This window comes from Protopterus annectens, chromosome 3.part0 (assembly GCF_019279795.1).
Source record: "Protopterus annectens isolate FY-2018-M chromosome 3.part0, PAN1.0, whole genome shotgun sequence".
NCBI classification, from domain to species: domain Eukaryota; kingdom Metazoa; phylum Chordata; order Ceratodontiformes; family Protopteridae; genus Protopterus; species Protopterus annectens.
Window position 1 is genome coordinate 1,962,810,405 of NC_056731.1, and position 24,011 is coordinate 1,962,834,415.

General features: G+C 42.4%; 1 protein-coding gene across 6 annotated transcripts in view; it reads right to left on the reverse strand.

The window, feature by feature from the left end:
- Positions 1-24,011, reverse strand: part of NKTR (natural killer cell triggering receptor) — a 1,518,686-nt gene that overhangs the window by 902,696 nt on the left and 591,979 nt on the right. The window contains exon 1 of one of the 6 annotated variants that reach the window (XM_044066056.1): positions 4,717-4,734. The exons of the other annotated variants lie outside the window; for them this stretch is intronic. The gene's annotated coding sequence lies outside the window, so the exon portion shown is untranslated. Of the gene's footprint in view, positions 1-4,716; positions 4,735-24,011 lie in introns of those variants that run through there. 6 annotated transcript variants of the gene reach the window in all.

The window sequence follows — 24,011 nt, forward strand, 5'->3', positions numbered from 1 at the left end:
CTGCTCTTCAGCTTGCTTGTTTGTTCGCATGTGTGTAGATATATATATATATATATATATACACACATATATACACATATATAGGTTTACTATCAAAATGTGGAATGGCACTTAAGCGCAACTGGAATGGACGAATACGTCTTTTCCAGTTTCCACAATGTCTTTCTGAAAATGTCTGAATGCACATTAGCAAATGTTAGTGCACGTTCTCTAATGTGCATTTTACGTTCTGATTAACAGACTGCACTACTGTGGGGATTGGGAAATTTATCCTTTTCTTCACTGTACTGCGATCTCGGAGTTGGAATATATAATTTGCAGACGGTGAAGGTAGCACAACCCCCACATTGGGCATTGCAGGGGGCTTGCCCCCCCTTCAAAACTAAACGTTTGTACTGTACATGTTCAATTTGAAAGGCAGCTTCAGCACAAATGCCTAATATGGCCTATCGTCACCTCCTGACATTCCAAATTTGATCAAACGCAGAAGTCATGGTGATGATTTTCAACATTCCGTTAAAGCAACATTGCCAAATTTAAAATGTCAGTTCAATCAAGTAAATAGGCTTTTTTGAATTTTAACTTTTTGATAGTAAACTACATATATATATATGTATATACATACATACACACACACATATATATATATATATATATATATATATATATATATACATATATATATATAAAAAGCCGCAGTGGTGCAGCGGTAGCGTTGTCGCCTCACAGCAACAGGTTTTCCCGTTTGATTTTCGGCTGGAGAGCCTTCTGTGCAGAGTCTGCATGTCTTCCCCGCGGTCGAGTGGCGTTCGAAAGACATGCGTAGGGCGTGCCTTCATTGAAGGTTGGGCGTCGAGCTGGCACCTTGGCAGTGTAAAAATCTACTGCCAATCATTAGCAGACCGGAGTTCCACTGTGGCAACCCTTAACTGGGAAAAGCCAAAAAAAGAACAACATATATATATCATTTGCCCTAACTTCCAGTTGACTGACACCCATTTGCCCGACCCCATTTGACTGAAATATCATTTGACCGACACTTAATTTGACCGACAAGTATTATTGGCAAGTAAATGGAATATGTCCCCTTCCCCACTGTAGTGCGACCCTAGAGTTAGAATATATAGTTGGGGGGTGTGGGGGGGTGAAGCCCCCCACTTACTTTTGTTTTACTAAGCAATATGAAAGCAAAAACAAACAATACACTATGAAATATATATATATATATGGGTCTACTTTATTTGCCCTAACTTCCGAATGACCGACACCAAATGATCGAAATTTCATTTGACCGACACTTCATTTGACAGACAAGTATTATTGGCAAGTAAATGGGATATGCCCCCTTCCCCTCTGTAGTGCAACCCTTGGAGTTAAAATATATAGTTATATTGTTTAGTTTTGCTTTAATATTGCTTAGTAAAACAAAGGTCAGTGGGGGGCCGTGCCCCCCACACCCCCCAACTATATATTCTAACTCCAGGGTCGCACTACAGTGGGGAAGGGGTATATCCCATTTCCTTGCCAATAATACTTGTCAGTCAAATGGGTGGCGTTCAATCTGAAGTTAGGGCAAATAAAGTAGATCCATATACATATATATATAGATATATATATATATATATATATATACACACACACACACACACACACACATATATATATATATATATATATATATATATATATATATATATATATATATATATATATAGCGAGAGAGAGAGATAACCACACAGACACACACACACATAAATATATAAATATATATATATATATATATATATGTTGTTGTGTCTTTTGGCTTTTTCCCAGTTAGGGGTCGCCACAGCTGAACTCCGGTCCGCTAATGACTGGCAGTAGATTTTTATGTGCCGAGTTGCCGGCCCTGATGCACAACCTTCAACGAAGGTACGCCCATTCACGCATGTCTCCACACAGAAGATGCTCTAGCTGAGAATCGAACCGGACGTCTTACTGTGAGGCGACAACGCTACCGCAGTTATATATATATATATATATATATATATATATATATTTATATTTACACACACACACAACTGTAAAACAGGAAACAAATCAATTAAATGTAAACTATAAACAATTATGCAATAAAGAATTAATGGCTAAACCTTTACAGTTATATTAAAAGAAATGCTTTCCAATTGCCCCCTTGACTTTGTATAAAGACAAATAAACTTTCTTTGTAATGTAAAGACTTTTTCAAAAGTTTTACTAGATCTATAATCACAAATAAGAGAAATGTATGGCAAAATTACTTATTACATAGTATGTTGATGCTTTTTCTCTTCCACAAAGAACAAACGATAAGGGCAGAAAAAACACATATATCATGGCCTGAGTGAAACAATTATAATGTCTCACAGCTGAGAATTTCTTCCCATTAACTCGTTTCAAATGTAGACGTTAAAATGGACATAATGAATATCCTCCACAAGAAAGAGAGCCCCCATCAGTTACTGGGGATGAGTTAATACTTTCAGATGGTGTCCTAAAATAATGGTATGTTAACATGTCATGTACATTCCTACCTCAGTAAAAAGCTATCATGCTATAACATCTTATGTATAATCAGGGTCCAATAAACTGTCTAAAATCTTTTAACAGAAAAAAAAAATTATCAGATAAAACATTAACTGTAATATAAATGAACTGCAGTGGTGTCTCTTGCCTTCAAAGTCCCTGAATGTCAGACTGCTTTCAAAGCTACAAACTTGTGTGCGATTCCAGGGGTGTGATACTAAAGACCGAGACTATGCTATCTTGGGGCTTTCCATTTTTGTTGAGACCGTATGACCTTGGACTTGGTATATATAATTACCAGTAGGTGTACGGGGCTGTACTTCCCCAAAAAAGTGTGCGCTTTCTTAGTTTTGAATATGCTTCACATTCAAGGGTTTTCCAATGTTTTGTCTGGCTCCTGTTTCGTGAGGTGATACAAAACCACTGGACTTTAACTAGGCAACCAAAAGGCAAATAATTCATTACTCTTTTATGATAACCTGTGTTCTGAGGAGATCAATTTAATTGAGCAAAATTCAATGGCACGGTTTTTGAATCCATGTCATAAACCCCACAGTAACGACATACTTTAATCCTTCATCTTTCTGATGGTAGTTCAGCAGAGACTAGAGTCTGTGTGTGGGATCCTCCTACTGAACTTGCGTGAGAAACCATCAGCTACCATCAACTACTTGGCAGTGAGGCTGGCCAGAAGTTTATCCTGCCAATGTCTACACAAGAATAGATCAAACACCTGACACTTATTGGCACAACTTACTTTAAACATCTCACAGGATGTTGAGCAGCAAATCTCACACACACACCCTGTATCGGGGGGGGGGGGCATCCTCCTTAATTCCTGGCCATAACTGCAATGTTATTAATGAACATTCATGAGTAACGAGTACAGCTGCATACATACATACGATTTTTGCTAAGGTTAGTAAGACTACAGAAAGAAAAAAATATATCCATCTGGGAGAGGGCAGCTGCTCCTCCTCCTACAGACCCTTCCCTTGCCACAAATGTGTTTTTACATTAGGGCAGGGGGTGGCAGCCCCTTTGCTGCAAGTGGGCATTATTAACAGTTAAAATATGAGATTGCCTGTGATCTCTTGTAAAGTAATGGTCATTGTAGATATTTTTCAGGAATTAGTTATAACATCTAGGTAAGTATTTACTTTTAGCTAACTAAAAATTATCCATAATCTCCTGCATTTATTTCTATTATGGGATGAGTGTCAGTAACCAAGAGAAACAGCAACTGTTTGTATGGCTTCAGTATCAATCATAGTCCGTCAATCATCAGAGGACATGCCCAGACCTGTGCTAAAATAGTGTGGGATATTTAAGTAAGTTACGTCAGCTTATGACAGTACATTGCACTGAACTCTCTAACACACCATGCAAATTACTCTGATCAGGGTATTGGCTTTGTATTTGTTGGTTAAAACAGGCACATTTAAGATTTTTTTTTTATCCATAAATGTAAAAGTACTTCACCCAAATATATCCAGATCATGGCCCTACTTCTAAGAGCAACAGAAAAAAAATTGTGAAAATGGTGGGCTCAGGTGGCTTGGCATGCCTCGCTAGTCAATATGTGATATCACTAATGCAAAGGAGCTAGGTGCACAGTCAACTGCAGAAGCCCCTGAAAAATGTGCAAAATTGTGACTGATGGCAAAGATTAACCGAAATGAAGCCCATAAAGACAGTCCTGGATTGCTCCATTTGTCTGTTTCAAGAGTGATCCACCAGCTACTGTGTGGTTAGTTAACCTGTTTACAGCTACAAACAGTAAGTGGAGGCTGAGACAATACTTAAAGACTGTAAATGAAATGGCATTTAAACTCATAGTCTTAACGGGTGGATCATACTGTCAGTTAAGTATTCTTAAGATTACATTTTGACTTATAACTTTTATATTACACAAAAGTTCCTAAATTCAGTGGCTATTACACATACCTCTATTTGAATCCAAGAGCCTAAAACAGGGATTAAGACTTCTCAGAATTACCTGCAGAATTCTTTTCTATTTAAATTAAATCTGAAGTGAAAGCCATGTAATGAAATCTTTATAGAGGAAATTACTTGGATAAATTAACAAGTAACACACAAACATAAGTATGCATAGCGACTTGAAAAGCATAAATGCAGAAAGAGTACTGCCTTAGGAAAATATGACATTACCTTTGCAGGGCACGATGTAACACTGTTTCTGTAAATTTTTCACAAAAATTGCAAAAGAGAAATTGTAATATTCAGACAAAAGACTGCATCAATTACAGACAGAAGGAAACATATATTAATAGCTCATTTAATAATGGAACTAAAGTCTAGTCAAATTTCTAGTAAAAAAAAAACATACTTATTGGATCTGCATACAAATAAATTAGCTTTCTTAACTTACTTTGTTTAAAACACCGAGGACAGCCTATAATCTAAGTAAGGGTTAATGATGTCATTATCAAAACAACAATGAATACCTTAATTTACATGACAGAATGGGGCATTAAGCCTTCATTCACAATAATATTAACAGTTCAAGAAAGTTAAAGACTCACAGTTACCTGAACAGTGGAAGAAAACATTGCAAAATACAACCAACACTGCAGAATAAAAGAATGACAACCTAAAGAAGCAGTGACAAATCAATGAATCTGGAAATTAAAAGTACAAGAAATGCACGTTTTTTGTTTTTTTTTTTGATACAGCACAGGGAAAAAGGGAGAGAAATAACATAACACTAACCATTTCAGATGAAGTGACAAGAGTTCTACTCCAGAAATTATCTGGAGAGATTGCCTTTCACACAATCTTCAGTATTCCTTTTTTTTTCTCCCAGTCCTGCACCCAAGGGCACACTTACCTTGTGTTGGTACTTGCCATGGCATGTTATGCCAAGCCCATCAATTTGTCCTTAACCATGAACAAAAACGTCAGTGAAATGGAAGTGGGGATACATGGGCAGCACAATAACTGCTTGGTCCCTGGGTAGAATTTCCAAGTTGGATCACTTCTACATACCTGCATCGCAGGACTAGCAGAAGTGGGCCAAGTACCCACTAAAGAGGACTCCCACACATCAAATGATATGGTACACAAACATCAGTTATGTCTAATACAGAAAATCCACCACAGTAGTCTGTGGTTAAAACCACAGGCAGTACTACTAAACTTCTCATAGGTTGGTACTAGTTTATTGGCCTATACAAGCCTAGCCATAACAATTCCCTGGCTATTTCTTCCCACAATATTTACTTCCCTGCACCCCTGTCTAGCAGGGCAACTGACGTGATCCCTGGGGTGAATTTCCTATCTCCCATCCAATCGTCAAGGTTCCTTTTGAACAGGGCCAAAGAGGCACTCTACTTGACATTTATGGGCTGTCTATTCCAGAGTCTGGGGAGTCTCTGGGTCAGGAACCTATCCCTCCAGCATGTTTTGTTCATTGTGATGACAAGGTTTAGATCCATGGAGCATGTGGCTCTGAGGGATTGGGATTTCTTTAAGTGTAGCATGTCCAACAGCTCTGGGTTTGACATGGCCTTGTATGCTGAGCAGAGCTCGCCTCTGAGTAGAAAATATGCGACAGAGTACAGCTGGATTTTTTTAGACGGTCAGCATAGGGCATCTGCTTTAGGCCTGTGATTCTTTTAGTGAGGTATTTCTGCGGCCTTTCCAGTTGCTGTACATGTCTTGAGAGGTACATACCAAACGGGGCGTTGTATTCTATAATGGGGCTAATGAGGGATGAGTACAGTGGATAAAAAGCCCTTAGTGATTAGGTGTGCCACACAGAAGGATTTCCTGACTGTTGTGATGTGGTTATCGAAGGTGAGACCACTGTCCACCTGTGTCTCTAAGTCTCTTATCACACTTTCGGTGTTTAGTGTACAGCCACTTGTGTGGTAATTCACGGGTACATGTTTTCTCCCAAAGGGGATAACTATACATTTCTTGGCATTGAGCTTGAGGACATGGCTCTGGCACCAAGCATCTGTTTCTGTAAGGCCCTTTTGTAGGATATCCACATAATTTGGGGATTCATTAATGGCTCCCAGTTTGCAGTCATCTGCAAACTTTGTTAGCCAGAGTCCCTTAGTGTTGGCCTGTACTTTAGAGAAGTAGATCCCAAACAAGAGCGGTGCCAGGACTGAACCCTGAGGTACTCCACCTGTCACTTGTCTGGAGCTGGATTTGGAGTCCGCTACTTTTACAGTGTGGGCTCTGTCAGTAAGCCAGTTGACAACCCATCAAATGATGTAGGGATTAATGATCAGCTTAGTATGTTTATCTACGTGAGGGTTGGTGTCGAAGGCCTTGGTGAGGTCCAGATAGGCTGTGTGGACCTCCTTCCCCTTGTCCACAGCTCTGGAGACTGATTAGAAGAAGTCAATCAGGTTCAGGAGACAATATCGGCCCTTCACGAACCCAAAGTGGGTGGGGTCCAGTGTTTGAAGGTTGCCAACGTCTTTGTTTATAAGTTATTGCCATTTAAAGGTTAAATGACAAAAGCTCAAAAAGCTGAATGCTACAACAGATCTTGGTATTGAAGAAGCTGGCTGGGAAAGGGAAATGAACAAGCAAAACTTGCTCACTTCTTGAGGAGAGAGATTAGAGGCTCAAGTGAAGGAGTGCACACTCCATGCAGAACTCCTTGTGGAGAGCAGAGATCACTAGACATACTCTGCTCTAAAGGCAACTACATTAAGGGGTGCAACTTACAAAAGCGGGAGTCACATAGATCACATACATCCACTACACACCAACTGCTACGGACAGAACAAAGTTGCAAGGGATCTGGTAGGCCTTAAAAGTAAGAGCCTATGCCTTCCCAAAAATGATGGCCTCGCTAGTCTGGCTGCTCACCCACTGCCAACAGAAGTTACAAATGGACTGTACAGCTTTCACCTTCAAAGGAACAAATGGCCTGACTGGGCAACCAGGAGAAGATGGTCACTGGGGACTAGGAACTAAAATGTGTATTAATAAATACATATACCTCTAGTTTAGGTGACCAGTGTTAGTTTTTCAGTCATAAAATTAAGGTTCCATGGAGAAGGCACTAGTTTTCTAGGGTATTCAAGTGAAATACTCTTAAAAAAATTGCTTAATAACAAAGTAGAAAGATGAGGGGAACTGGAAGACGAGCAGTAACAGTTGAAAAGTGCACTTTAATAAGACTTGGGAAAGGCTTCCAGATATGGAAGGACATCCATTCTCAAGTTGCTGTTAAGAATTTTCACCAGAAGAACATCACTAGCAAAAATCTCTTCCACTTGGATAAAATGGACTTCAGGAAGCTTGGAAACCTAGCACTAAGTATGCAAACTTCCATCCTTTCAGATACAATCCATGAATAATAGGCTGAAAGGATTCATGCCACCAGTCTGAGACTATCTGGTTTGAGGGTGAATGACAGCCTCTATTGTGCATTAGGAGGTTGCATTGTTGTAAAAGCAAAAAAAGTTCCTCACTTCTCAGCAGCACCACCTGGGAGAAACTACATTTGGGTTAGGAACTTATAACCACAGATGTCTCAGTATATTACAGTGTTGCAGTACTGACAATGGAATTCATGCCTGCATGAGCTTACAGGCTGGACTGAATACCAGAGCTTTTACCTGCCCATTCACGGCTCACTAGAATACCACTCTTTCTGATATCATATCAGTGATGTAAAGGGTAGTTCACCACTGCCATCTTCAAATCACTCTTGCCCCAGATTTCAAGCTATAGCTACCTAGGGTCCAGAGCATGACCCATCCAAGGAAGGCCCCCATCCAGTGCCAAGGTGCATGAGGGAGACCAGGCAAAAGGGTCAAAGAAAGAGGAAGTGAACTGAGTACTCAACCTCAGGACACTGGTTCAGAGAAACAGCATGTGAGAAGGGAGTTGATACTTTAACAGAGAAACTACTCAAATAACTGCAATTATGGTAAGTTCCTAACACGTGTATAATATGTTATTTGTAGCTCACTGTCACAGTGCTGACTCTTGGGATGACTCTCAGAACTAAGTAAGAATAGGTGGCTGACTTGAAACAGAAGCAAGGGACACTAAACCATCCAGAATCCCTGAGGCAAAACTTGTCCTTGCCCTGAACAAGTCTTAAGTTGAAATGCTTGGTAAATTTGTAGAGACAGGACCAGGTGGCTGCTTCCATAACAACCTGAGTAAACACATTCCCAACCAAGAAAAGCTGTGGTGATAACCCTAGAAGAGTGAGCTCTACCACAGACAGGAATTTGTTTCCCATGGTGGTAGTAACAGAATGCAATATGGCTGGCAATCCTCTTACATGTAACTTGCTTGTTAACCAGTTCCCCTGCCTTTTCCTTTGCAAAGGTTAAAAACAAATAAACAAAAAAGTTAGTCAGACTTTTTTACTTAGTATAGTTCTATTCATATAAAAATCCGAGCTGCCTGTGCACATAGAGAGAATGTAACTTTTAGTTATGTACTTACCATAACTTTAGATGTATGGGATCCATCTCGCCTACATTCTCTACAGATGGGTTCGGAGCCGATCCTCGGCTCCGACTCGGCCGTTATACAATAGAATGCAGTCTCTTATTGGCTGAGTCACCTCATACCCCAGGATGCACCACCACTACTTCCCCAGATCTTGTTTGTTCGCACTCATGTTCACAGAGACATACTATTGTCATAACATACTCAGGTCTTTCAAGAGAGGAAAGAAGATCAATTTCGGATCGTCCGGTCTCTCCTGGTCTACAAGGCAGGGGGATGGAGGGTGGGTTATTAGGAATGTAGGCGAGATGGATCCCATACATCTAAAGTTATGGTAAGTACATAACTAAAAGATGTAATGTGATCCTATCTCGCCAACATTCTCTACAGATGGGACAGCGTCCCTAGCACCTAATTCCCGGGTGGCTCACTGGAAAACACTCCTGAGAACTGTGGAACCGAAGGAAGCTCGACCCCTGGATGCCACATCTAATTTGTAGTGAGAAACAAAGGTGTGTGAAGATGTCCACGTGGCAGCCACACAAATGTCGCCAATAGAGAGCTTGGAATGAAAAGCTGCGAGTGGCCATAGCCCTAGTAGAATGAGCTTTAACCGAGCTATGAGCTCCTTGTTTGAGATGAGATAAACGTGAGTGATGCAGTCCCTGATCCACTTGGCAATAGTGACTTTAGTGACGGCTTTGCCTAATCTATTATCCGAAAAGGACACAAACAGTTGATCTGATTTCCGTGCTTTGTGTGTCCTATCCAAATAGAAGCGTAATTGCCTGTGCACATCTAAGCAGTGAAAAGTATATTCAGCTCTATTGGAATATTTGGGAAAGAAGACCGGTAGCTCCAGTGACTGTTGCAGACAGAAATTAGAACAAACCTTTGGTATAAAAGACGGGTCTGGCCTAAGAGATACCCTATCCTTGTGGAATACCAAGTAAGGTGGTTTAACACATAGAGCCTGAAGCTCTGAAACCCGTCTGGCTGACGTAATAGCAATTAGAAGGACAGTTTTCCAAGAAAGGAATTTCAGATCACAGGTTGCTGCCGGCTCAAAGGGGGATGAGGTTAAAGCACCTAATACCATGTTCAGATCCCACGGAGGTGCAGGTTGCGAAGTGGGGGGTCGTAGAAGCCAAGCTCCTTTAATAAAGGCTTTACAGAGCTTGTTGCTCATTAAGGGAGGTTGCACACTTTCATGAAAATTGGAAATAGCCGCCAATTGTACTTTAATGGTAGATACTGAGCAACCTTGCTGGAACAGGGAGGCTAAAAACTTCAGTACTTCTGATACCGAGGCTGTCATTGGGTCTAATCCTCGGAGTTGGGCCCAAATAGCAAACCTCTTCCATTTACTGCTATATATCTTCTTTGTAGAAGTCTTTTGGGCGAAGACAAGATGTGTATGACTTCAGGAGCCAAAGAGTGGCTCCTAATTATGGTTGGAAGAGGAGTAGCCAGGCTGTCAACTTCAACGAATGGAGGGACTGATGGAGTTGTCCTGACTGATGAGTCAAAGGTCCGAACTTGGTCCAGGAACCAAGGACCCTCCAATGCATACCTGTGAAGAAAGGGGAACCAGATTTGCCGAGGCCAGTATGGGGCGATTAATATCATTCTGCTTCTCAAGCGAATCGCCTTCTGAATCACCTTGGGGAGAAGGGGAACCGGTGGAAAGGCATATAGCAGACCGGAGGGCCAAGCGTGGACTAGAGCGTCCTTGGGAGTCTCCCCCGAAACTGGGGCCAGAGTGAAAAAGTGGTGACATTTCGCATTGAGGGGGCTTGCGAAGAGATCGCAACAGGGGACTCCCCATCTTGTGAAAATCTGTGTTATCACTCTGTTGTTCAAGGACCACTCATGAGGGGAGAGAATAGCTCTGCTCAGTCTGTCGGCTATCACGTTGGATTTCCCCGGAATGTACGTTGCCATTAGGAAACGCTTGGTAGCAATCGCCCAATCCCATACTCTCATGGCCTCTCTGCAAAGGGGATAGGACCTGGTTCCTCCTTGCTTGTTTAGTTGGAACAGTAAACCAGATCACTGTATGCACTCGTAAAACGGTCAGGAACCAAAAGTCAGGCTTCCACAGTAGAACACAGTACAGATGCCAGTTGTAAAATCAAACCCCAGTACGAGTAAGATAAAAATCTCTCTTGAGCCAAGATGAATACACTAAAAACTGTTGAAAAGCTGTTAAAAATTAAAACATTTATTTTCCAAACAATGAGTTAAGCGCTTTCACTCGTACACCACGAGCTTCCTCAGAACAATTAAATTAACTCTCATTCATTTTTTAAGTACACAGTGTTGGCGCCAAATGCAAAAATGCTTAAAGCTACAGTGCACTATAACAGATTTAAAATACAAAAGTACTATCTATCTATGTATTTTTCACTCTTATATATTTAAACGTGAAACATTCAAAACATACTTTTGAAATGTCATGCTTTATATAATAAATGGAGGTTATACTTCGGCTCCTAATATAGTGTTCCTTTTTAAAATGTATAAAAGGTTATCTGCTACTAACCAAATAGATACATATCCCTAATGTTGCCATTGTGCCTGCAAATTTTCAAGACTGTGTATAAGCTGTCAATACTGATATGATCTTATGAATACTGCTAATAAGTATACATGAGTTTATAAATAAATTGCTCTAATATATGATTTTGTTAGCACCAAGCAAATACAACAATAAAGTTGTGGCTGCTACTACACTAACTTTTAACTATCAGAAGTGGCTTAACTGTAATGTAGTCGTTTAAACCAGGCCATGTCATCGCATCTGTGTATATTTGCCACCAATATTCTTTATATGCCAACTGATTTTTTGTATTGCCTCCTCTGGGGTTGTGTCTAATTCTTTCTAAGATGGCAAATTTGAAATCATGATCTACACCCGCATCATTAATATGTTTGAATAGGGCATTTTTTCCATCCTTAGTTCTAATACTGTATATGTGCGAGTACATCCTTTTCTTAAATGGTCTTTCCGTCCTGCCAATATAAAAAGCAGGACAGGTATTACATTTAGCCAAATAGATCAACATGCTAGTTAAACAGTTACCTTGTACAGGTCTAACTGTAGTTTTATTGTAGTTTTCTAGTATAATTGTCCTATCTTCACAAATGTGTTTACACTGTCCACATGCCCCACATTTGCTAGTGTGTTTCTCATTATTTATTTCTCTTGTGGGACTATTCTCAAGCAGATATTTCAAATTCTTTCCCATCTTGTACACAAAATTCGGTTTAGGACCCAATATTGTTTGTGCTTCTTCATCCATAGTTATTATTTGCCAATTCCTTATTAATATGTTTTTAATTTGGTTTGAGAAAGGACCATACTGCACTATACAAGCTTTTTTGAATGATGAGTCTTTCATATTCCCATCATTAGCCTCTGTACATGACATGTTCTCACTTCCTATATGTTTACTACCTAAGAGAGGTGTGTATTTTTGTCCCCACTCCTTTAGAACATAATTTCCTGTGTCTGACATCATGCATTCATCATAACCTCTCTCTCTAAATAGATCTGTTATGTATTCTAATTCAACTTCTGTTTCTTTTCTATCCGATGTCATTCTCAAGGCCCTTATGATTTGCCCCTTATATATATTGTATTTTAGTTTGTAAGGATGGTTGCTACTATAATCTAAGTAAGAGTTAGAAAAGGTTGTCTTTCTATTAATCTTAGAATTAAATTGCCCATCCTCTAAATATACTAGTGTGTCTAAATACGCTACTCCATGTGTACTACACTCATGGGTAAATTTTAAGAACTCACTAGATTCATTTAAATATAGAGTAAAGTCTATGAATGACTGTGTATCACCATTCCACAGTATATAAATGTCATCCAAGAACCGGGAGTAATAGGACACATTAACAAAATAGGAACTGTCAAATATGACATTCTCCTCCCAATCCAGTAAGACCAAATTGGCATATATGGGGGCACAAGCCGCCCCCATAGCTACCCCTTTGGTCTGCCTGAATAGTTCTCCCTCATAATATATGAAGTTGTTCTCTAAAACTATACTAGTAAGTTCCACTAATAATCCTTGCTTGTTTAGGTACCAGACTACCGACATGCTGTCGGATTGAATGGCAATTGTACCCTGGGGGAGGTGATCGTGCAGTGCTTGCAACGCTAAAAGCACCGCCCTCATCTCCAGGATATTGATATGAAGAAGACTCTCGTCGGGGTGCCACGTGCCTTGGACCGACCTGTCCAGATAATGACCCCCCCACCCTGTCTGGGAGGCGTCCGTAGTCAGCGTGGCAGAGGGGAGTGGGGGAACGAAGGGTCGCCCTTGATTCAGATTGGGGGATAGAAGCCACCAACGAAGATCCTGTTTGCACGTGTCCGTGATCAGAATGCGGTGACTGAGGGGAAGGTCCTGATAAGACCACTGGACTGAGAGGAGCCACTGAAGTATCCTCATGTGCAACCTTGCCAAGGGGACCAGAAGAATGGTGGCTGCCATGGAGCCCAACAGTTGTAGGACCATTCTTGCTGGAGCACGACGTCTGAGGATTAGGGCCCGGACCTGAGACTGAAGCGTCGCAATCCTTTCTGTAGGGAGATAGACTCGCATCTGCCTTGAATCTATTTCTGCACCGATAAACAGAATACGCTGAGATGGTTGCAATACAGATTTTGACCAATTGAAGGTGATTCCTAAGGATTTGCCCAGTGCGATAGTGGCTGCTAAACTTTCCAAGAGTAGATGCCTGGAGGCAGCAGTTAGGAGCCAGTCGTCTAGGTATGGAAACACCTGGAATCCTAGACTTCTCAAGTGAGCAGTCACGACTAAACACCCTGGGGGCTGTGGTGAGACCAAAGGGCAGTGCTCGGAACTGAAAATGACTGTCTCCTAGGCTGAAGCGTAAGTGTCTCCTCGACGCCTGATCCATCAGAATGTGATAGTAGGCGTCTTTGAGGTCTATGGAGCACATCCAAACTCCTTTCTCCAAAAGCGGGAGAATGGATTGTAAAGTGACCATCCGGAATTTGGACTTTTTTACAAATCGGTTTAGTTTGCTGAGATCCAAAATGGGTCTCAAGTCCCCGGTCTTTTTTGGCACCAAAAAGAATCTTGAGTAAGTCCCTAATCCGGCCTGGTCTGCGGGGACAGGTTGGATGACTCCTTTTTGAAGCAGCTTTGATACTTCGTTGGCTGCATGATCCCGTTGACTGGGTGGTGGGTCCGGGATTCTTTGGACTGGTGGGGGAGGTTGAACAAAGGGGATGGAGTAACCTCCGGCAATGATTCGAAGCACCCATTGGTCCTGAGTAATATCTTCCCAGGCCTTTAGGTGCTTCGAGAACGACCCCGACTGGCTCCGAGCTGCACAGTCGGGTACTCCTTCAGGGATGCTGGAAGGAGGAGGAGCCACGAAAGGACTCGCGGTCTCCAGTGTTGCAGGGGCCTCCGCCGCCTCTGGGACGGCGTCTCCCTGAAAAATTTCCCCCTCCTCTGCCTCTAGAAGGGGGATCGCTCTGCTGCGACGAGTAAGGCTTCTGAGACTTACGGAACCACATTTTCCCTCCCCTTCGGGCCTTGGGATAAGGCCTGAGGGGAGTGGAAAAGCGGGCTCCTACGGCAGCCAAAGTCTTACCCTCCTGTTCGCGAGTCAAAGTGTCCTTTACCTTGGGTCCAAACAATGAGGACCCATCAAAGGGGGCGTCGGCAAAGGAAGACTTAAAGGCCTCTGCAAAATGACACAGGCGTAGCCAGGCTTGTCTCCGTAGAGCAACACCTGTCCCAGCCGCTCTACTCGCTCCTTCGGCCGCATAGGAAATGAGCCTCATGGACGAGTTAGATAATGAGGATAGGGTAGCCAACTGAGAGTTAACCGTCTGTGTTAACTGTTCAGGTAAGTTACCCGAGAGGGCATCCGACAGCTCCTTGATCAGATCCCTCTGTAGTCTGGTGAAGTGTGCCAGATAATTCAGAGACCTTAATGTAAAGGTCGCTGAAGAAAGGGTACGCTTGCCATACCGATCCATGCTCCTAGACTCTTTATTAGGGGGATGGATGGACGTCGAAGCCTCTGCCACATCTTGTTGGGTGGCAGATGCCACCACCATAGCATCTACAGCCACACCTTTAGATAAAACTCCTTGTCCGGGGTGCCGAGAGAAACTTATTGGGACGAGCTGGCACCGGTTCCACAGAATCTGGTGTTCCCACGCCTTCGAGAGATCAAATCCAGAAGCTCATCGAAGGGCGGAGACACCCAGGAGGCGGAGGGCTGAGCCCCGAAGGCCTTGAGGAAAACCGACTCCTCAGCGGAAGGGGTTTGGACTGCCAGTCGCCTCGTTGTTTAAGGATTTCCAGAATGTCCGCAAAGGAGACATCTTCCGAAGACGACTTTGGGGACCCCTCCGCATCATCGAGGTCGGTATCCGATGTGAGGGACTCGTCAGGGGAGTCGACGTGTTTCCTCTTACACTGTCTCTTCCTGGGCGGTTCCTCCGAAAGGGTGTCGGAGGAACCTCCAGGAAGAAGGGAACCCCCAATGGGGGTAACCTCAGGCCCAGGGGCTCCGCTGTCACGAGACAGGGGGATTCCAGAAGCGCCAGTCTCCATGCCCAAGGAAGGTGGTGGTGGAAAGGTCGAAGTGGCCACAGAGGATTTGGCTAAAGCACTTCTCATGGCATCGAAGGCCGGACCCCCAGAATCCTGGGAAGGTCCCGTTCCCGAGGCCACAATAGTAACCGGAGACCCCGCAGCCGACGCACCTAGAGGGAGGCTCGGAACCGAAAGGATCGGATCCGAAGCATCCCCCCCGGGGCCGACAGAGGAGGTCCAGTGCAACCCCGACCCGAGGGACGGGGTTGAAGTTAGAGTCGGAACCGACTCGATAACTTCGACCGGATCCACCAACACCGACTCCAACGGCGCCAAGGCTGTCGGAGGAGGAATGGAAGTAGAAGGATGGGAGATCGGCTCCAGAGCCAACTGGGCAGGAGCCGAGATCAATTTTGCGAAGACCGGTGACTGGAAAAGCTTCTGAAGCACCCTGTCTACGTCCAAATCGGACACCCTCGAAGAACGAGAAGAGACCGACCGGGTCCGAGTCGACTTCTCCGCCGGCTCCGAAAGACTGGGGGACCGGCTCCGTAATGGCTCGAGGCGTATCGGCGCCGAGGGAGGTTCCACTACTATTGCAATCTCCCTTGGAGCCGATGTGGACTTCGGCCCGGCGGAAGTGTCTGAGCGGGCAACCCCCATCGGCTCCAAAGGCAGTGGAGCCGATGAAGGTGACACGCCTCTCGATGCCCGAGCTCTCGACTCCAAAGCCAGAGGAGTCGGGGCTGGAGACATTGAGGCAGACCGTTCCGCCCTCGGCTCCGAAGTCCGTGGAGTCGACGGAGAAGCCTGCCTAGACTTTTTTGCTATCGGATCCGACGGACTGGTCGGAGCCGAAGATTTTTTCTACTTGCCAGAAGGAGAAGAAGAGGAAGATAAGGCTTCCTCAAAAGAAGGGGCAATGAGCCCTTTTAAGATCAATTTGTTTTTCCTCTCTTGGAGGACTCGAGAGGAAAAAGCGTGGCAAACACTACAGGACTCCTGTAGATGTTTGGGACCTAAACAATATACACATAAGGAATGATCATCCGTTATAGACATTTTATAACCACACTTAACACATTTTTTAAAACCGGAAGGTCTATGTTCTTTAGACATGGTTTTAAAGAAAAAATTAACACCAATTACAGGACAAAACACAGTTAACACCGACAACCTAGGCTCTAATTTAAACGCCTAAGGTAGGGCTAGGCCCCTCTAACTAAAACGGAACCTTTCACCAACAAATACACACAATCTTCCACAAAAAAGGGACCAAAAACAATCACACAACAACACTAGCCGTTAAAACAGCTTTTGGGTGAGTTTTATAGAAAAATTTGACAGAAAAAGTTTCTGACTAGAGGTACTTAGCTCAGCCAAGTCCAAGACCACGTCTATGCTGGAAAGCGGCAAACGAGATCTGGGGAAGTAGTGGTGGTGCATCCTGGGATATGAGGTGACTCAGCCAATAAGAGACTGCGTTCTATTGTATAACGGCCGAGTCGGAGCAGAGGATCGGCTCCGAACCCATCTGTAGAGAATGTAGGCGAGATAGGATCACATTACATCATTATTTCCTTCTTCAGTCGAAAAGGAAAAAGTAATATTACTGAACAGCCTGATTTAAAGGAAGTTCAAGTTACTACTTTGGGCATAAAGGCAGTGTTTGTGCATAAAGTGACAATGTTCTTATGAAAAACTAGGAAGGTCTTAGCCAGTCTTAGAGAAATGCATCTCAACTGGAACCAGATGAATCAAAGGCTGGCATGGTATACCCTCCAACATAAAACTCTCTTTTTTCTGGTACCAATGTTATGGCCCTCAGTACCAACAGACCGCCTACCTGTTGCAACATCAGGTGCATCAGCTTCTTGGGTACAGGTGGAGTACAGAAGAACCTTGGTGTTTTTTTAGAAAATGTAAGCTGCGGCCTAAATTTATGACCTACAAAATACACCTATCCTGGGCAATGTTTTCCCATTGGTCCACCAAGTGTCAATCTGCTACCCATGTTTTCTGGCAGACACTGAAGGGAGCAGAACAAAGGGTCGGCGTGCTGAGGAGAATCACAGCTGCTCCCTGTGGGTACCCTGGATCTGTGGCCCCTAGGTCTTCCTTTGGTGTTGGTTCACCATTTATTATGGAATGTAACACTTCTCCACTTTTTGTAGTTTGCCTTTACCCAATTTAGCTGGAAAGGTCCAGCTTTTGCATCAGTAATTCTCAAAACATTTGGATGGAGACAACTGAAAGTGGTCCTTAGCAGACTATTGTTTACCTTGTGGCTGAACTGTAGTGTGTCTGACTCCAGATCAGAGGGTCACGTTTTCGAATCACGTTAGGGTCGTCTAACAGAAGCGTCTTATCCCAGAGAGAGAGATCTTGCCTGGCATGCTCTGGAAGGGGCTGGTGACTCATCTAGACATGTCTCCTTAACACAGACTCCACAGTAACTTCCCTATATAATGCATGTACTGCATGTTAGCCACAATTTACCAAGTGTCTGAGAGCCTAAGAGCTGAGGCTGCATAACGCAGTATCAACTTCCTAAAGATATTGTCCTGTATTCCTTCTGTCCTTCTTAGTTGCTCATGGAGAGACTCTTGAGATCTGACGATATGAAACTGGTAGTTGAAGGACCTAATTGCCAGGGTAACTGATGTACACTTTTTCTTACAACCATCAAGCATCCTACTTTCTCTGTCATTTGGAACTGGATTTTTGGATGCAGCCACACTTGATCCCTTACTGGAATTCACAGAAATTATTGAAGCATCTGTCACTGGGTTCTCATAAAATGTTTGTGGGATTCACACACCCTGGGGTCAAGGAGGCTAGGAATCTGGATGCTGCACTGAAAGCATCATCCAGGAAGGTACAGGCAGGAATAGAAAATAACTGTACTTGATCTAAGCTTCATAGAATGCTTTAGACCCCTAGTTGTAAGAGTCCCTTATGCTGTAAAGGAAGTCTCCAAATTATAAATCCTCTGATGGGAAGGCTAAGAGGAGGGTGTTCTCAGAATCAGAATCTAAGAAAAAGACTGGAGAAAGCTCCTCTACATAAACCAAACCCCCAGCTCCTTCCAATTCCCTGGGAAAAGGCTCCCTTCTCTTGGAGGAAGGGACAGTATTTTAAAATTTCATGAAAACATAAGACAGTCTGAAAATGCCTCAAGTCTTATTATTAAACTATGGATACTGGGGAGAGTCAGGCATGTCATGGTCTAGGCCCAGGCAAAAAAAGTCAAACTGAGAAAAATCTGTATGCAGAACTTGCATCCTACACCTTAATTACTTACTTTATGCTCTGACATCTACAAACAGCAGCCGATATAGAAAAGATAATAAATTTCCCCAATGGGTACTAATCGGAGTCTTTGGATTCAGGCCAACCAATGAACTAATGACGACGCTACAGTACTGAACAAGGCAACCATCAAAATGTGGCAATAAAGAACTGAAGATGGCAGTGACCAATCACTCTTTACACCAGTGTCAGAAGGGGGGGGGGGGGGGGGGAGTCCAATGAGCCAGGAGGGGGAAGTTAAATCTCTAGTATTCAAGCTGACATCTAGGCTTCTAGAGGCAAAGCAAAAATCCCAAGACATAGCCCTGCAACAGTAAAATATGAAAAACATCCACGGATATCCTGGTTACAAAAGGAGCTAACAAAAGCGCCTTGGCCCTCTCCACTCTGATTTTCTGCAGAACTCCATATACGGGGGGGGGGGGGCATACAGAAGCTCCCCTATGCTTGAAATGCTGAAGGCATTCACTACCTATATTTTTTCAGGAAAATCTTGAACAAAAGTTTTTCCCCAGCTAGCAATTCCTGTCTGACACAAACAGGTACAGTGGTCCATCAATGGATGCCCCATTTTCTGCATTAGTGAGAGGAAGTATTTGGGATTCAGCTTCTAATCATGGGTAGTGTGTATGGTTCAGCTTAATTTGACCATCAGTGTGTTCTGGGAAGATGAAATACAAGATGTTTGAAGAGGCATTCCAAGTTGGAAATCCATTTCCCACACTACTCCTGCCAATCTGTAAAGCTGGTAAGTGTGATCTACTCCTTCTGTATCTATTACATTCCTATGGAGGTATTTGTGACGGTCCTTAGGATGCCTGGTATCAATGCCTCATTGAATGCTCATAAAATGAGGACCAAAGCTATGATCTCATCCAGGATGCTACGTTTATGAATTGGATTTGCTCTGTGCTCCTTCGGCTTCCAAATATGCTCTCCAGGCAAACTCTCAGGCATCTGTGGTAAGAAAATACCCCAGGATGGAGCACTATAAGCATGTCCTATTTGCATTCTACCTGCTGAGCCCACTAAAAAAACCTTTACTGATGGAGGAATGAGCTGTTGCAGACACGTTTTAGGTTCCACTGAAAATTATTCACATGCAGTTTCCTACTGGAACCATAAAATGTTGGACAACATACAGCTGAAGGCGCTGACTGAAATAAGAGATAAGTGTCTGATCTGTAAATCTGTAACAAAGTTTTGAATAAAATTCTGTGTGCTTGGAAAGGTAAAGCTGACCTTTGTGCATCAGCAGAATCCCCATAAATGTCTATGGCATCTACATGGCCATGTTAAAGTTTTGGCAACTTTAAGAATATATCCAAATAAATGAAAAGTATCATGAATTTCAGCTCCCTCTGAATGGCCTTCGCTTAATGCTTGGGAAATTCAGGCATGAGTATATAGTGGCATCCCACACTGTAAAAAGGTATTTTGAAATGACCATGACAGCTGTACAAAGACAAACCAGTATGGAATAAAAATGATAGTGGTCTTGTCTCACCCTATACCTGAAGTACTGCTGTGCGATTATTGTGGCTAGGTACGTGAGACACACACATCCTTCAGACAAAAAGCACCAATGAGATCAGAAAAAGCATTAGACAAGAGTCAGCATCCTGAGCATAGGCACTTAACAAAGCTGAACAGCCTTGACAGACCTAAAATGAGTCTCCAATGGCCACCATTCTTTGGGACCAGAGACAGCCCGAAATACAATCAGCTTCCTTGCTTCAAAAGAGGGGCTCTCTTCACTGCTCTAAAAAAGAGAAACTAATTTAGTAGACAGTGTCAGATGGTATCATTCTGTGGAACTGGAATTACTTACATAAAAGGAAAGGGCTGCATTGGAGGGGGGGGGGGGGCAGTTTAAAACCCACAGATAAAATTTCCCCTACTCTCCTGTCAGTAGTCAAACTAAATTAGTTCTGTATGAAATGCAAGTGTTCACCTCCAAGAAGGGAGAAGGAAAGGTGTGTGGAAACACAGCAGTAAGTATTATAAGGAAAAGCGGACTCGACTCCTTTCTTCCAACACTAATGCCTGCCTCTGACCTTTCATCCCTCTGGGGCTGTTCTTCCCCCTCATGTTCTTTTTTGCCTTGGAAGCTACCTTACAAATGTTGTGTGTAAAAACAGTTCTGAAAAAAGAGAGCAGAAGCAGCTGCTGCTCTTGCTGAATAAACTCTGACCTACTTCTGCAAAGCCCTTCCATAATAATTAAGAGGAGGCAATGAAGTTAGATAGCTATTTAAAAGTGTCTGCTTGGATGCTTGTCCACCTAGTTTCCCCTTATTTGAAGGGTACAATAACTAGTCCAAATTTTCTCCATAATTTGGTATGGTTACTCAGCTGTCACAGATTAAAAGCAGGTGCTTTATCCTTACATTTGAGAAAAGGGATTTAGGAAGAAAACAAAAACATAAATAAATAAAAACACTGGTCACTGGATGACCTGAATCAGGGATAACTTGAATACCCCCCCCCCTTGGTAAGGATGGACTCCCTAGTCCTCAAGCATACTTTGTCCTGTGGTGGAAAAAGGTAAATGGCTCTACAGTCATCAAGGCCTGCAACAAAGATGCCTTCTGGGCTGAGGTAATGGTGATAAACAAAATGGTTTTCCCAGCCAGAAACGTGAAAGCACAGTTCACAAGTATTTCAAAAAGAGGGAGTATAAGTTTTTCCAGAATAAAATGAAATCCCATGGTGAAGTCACTGGTTTCAAATGTGGTCTAATGTGCACATTTCCTTTCAAGAAGAGTTTAAAAACTGAACTGGGTCTGGGATAAGAAAACATTTTAAAATGGCAGAGACAAACAAATGGATTTTTACAGGTGCACAGGGCAAGCCTACACTGAACAAGACACTTGGGTTTGTAAGGGACATGCTGCACTGAAGCCTTTTTGGATGAGACACAGCAAGATGCATACCATTATAAAAACAACTTCCATACACCAAGTAGGATTTTCAGCATTAAGTTTACGAGTCTTCCTTACACATGAAAAGTACCGCAATAGGAGATGCTATGCAAGTGGGGAATCAAAGGACTAAACCCTAGGCAGTCTGCTTCAGATTCTCACGACTGGGATGTACCAGGGTCCTCTTGTGTTGGGTCAGCAGGGTGTAAATAATAGGCAAGATGATGGGCTTCCCTTTCTTCAGCTACAGCAGCAGCAAGGAAAACCAAGGCTGTCTGTCCAGAAAGGGGCTATCAGAATCAGGTTTACCTAAAACTATGAATACAGAGGAGCATGGATGGGAAGTCTTGCAGAAACCCCTTTTTCAAGCTAACAAAATCTGAGCAAAATCTCATGTCTTGACAGTAAGGGGAGGTTAAACAGACTCTCTATAACTTCATAAGGGACTCACTGGTCTGCTAGGGCATACTACTATAACAAAATATAGACATCTTAGAAAAAGAAGCTCTGCTGGATAGCCACTTCCCAGGCTAGCACTGCTGCTTTGTACAGACAGTAGGAGTAGATTCCCCTGTTTGTCTATGCAGCACAAATCTGTACTGCTGTCTGTTACTACCATAAGAAGGTCTTGCAACCAGATGTTTTTAAAGGCTTGGAGAGCATAAACTGACACCAACCTCTCCTTGACAATGATGTGGTGTCTTTGAGTCTTCTGAATTCTGCTTCCAAAAACCTTGAATCAACTCTGAGCCCCCAAGTAAGGTCTGATGCATCTGTTGTCAATATTTAATTGATCCAGAGGGGTATAAAGGGCATCGCCAGATTTTGAATCCTCTGGAAAGCCCACTGACGGGATTTAAAGGGAAAAGAAGGAATAATGGGTAGGATTTTGTTCAGAGGGTACACGGACTGCAGCCACATGCTTCTCAGGTCCCACTAGCTCTTTCTCATATGGAGTTTAACCAAAGTCGTCATAAGACTAGAGGCTAACATTAATGATACAATTTCAACAAGTATCATCCTTATTTTATGGGCAGATGAAGTATGAAAGCCACACTATTTTTAATGCTTTAAATTGATTAAGATTATATATTATCAAGTTAACATGATTTGTATAACAGAATTATATCGATCTACTGCAGTTGACTGGCTGTTTTATATCATGTGATTTATAGTGGTGATTACTTACCTGAAGTGTTGGCTTTCATTGGACCTTTCTGATGAATTTCATCTTTGAACTGACTGAAAGCACTACGCATAATCATGGCATTTTTTGTTTTCATTTTTTAGTATTTCATTGTGCTGATTTTAGAAATTTCTTATTTTTTGGTTCTTGGTTGTAAATATATCAAATCATACTGCCTTCCTCCTCAGTCTTTTATATAAAACTCTCCACAGCCTTCAGACTAACAGTTTTTGAAAAAGTATTATTGAAATAAACTTCATTATGTTCTGGCGACAAAGTAATGTGTGTATTAGGCAACAGCAATTTTACATACCCTACACCATCATTACTGTTTGTATTTATAATCTCACCTTGTTCTTAAAGTTCACACCAAAATCGTAAACCAATATTTCTGAATAAACAGTTTCTTCATAGTCACTATCAACATTAACCAGAGGCACTGTTTAGCTTCACATTATTTTACAAAAAAAACTCACGTTTAATTTTCTTGTGATTTTTAATTATATAAGTATAATTAAGTAGTTCATTAATTACATAACTGGATGCTTTTAGATATATATCATAGTGGATTTACTCCTTTGAAGGCATTTTCATACCAAGACACCAGAATGAAGTAAGATGTTGAAGTATATTACCTTATGTCATCATATTGTTTTCCTAAGTACTTATTACTCAAATTTAATGCTGCTGGCAAAAAAACCCAATAAGAAATAGAAAATGAAAGTTATGTTCTCACCATAACTATGCATCTGTGTGGTCCATTTTCATTCTTCCTCAAAGAATGGGTCTCGGATCTGAATCTGCTGTTATCTTTTAGATACTTGGATCCAACTCTTGAGCTCCTCCCCTTATCCATATTGCCCCTCCCTTACTGCTACATTACCTCAGATCATGTTTGTTGCTGCTAAGTATGCCTTAGGGCATAAGTAACCATAATAATGATAATAATAATAATCAAAACAAACAGTACAGGTACAGAATAGGG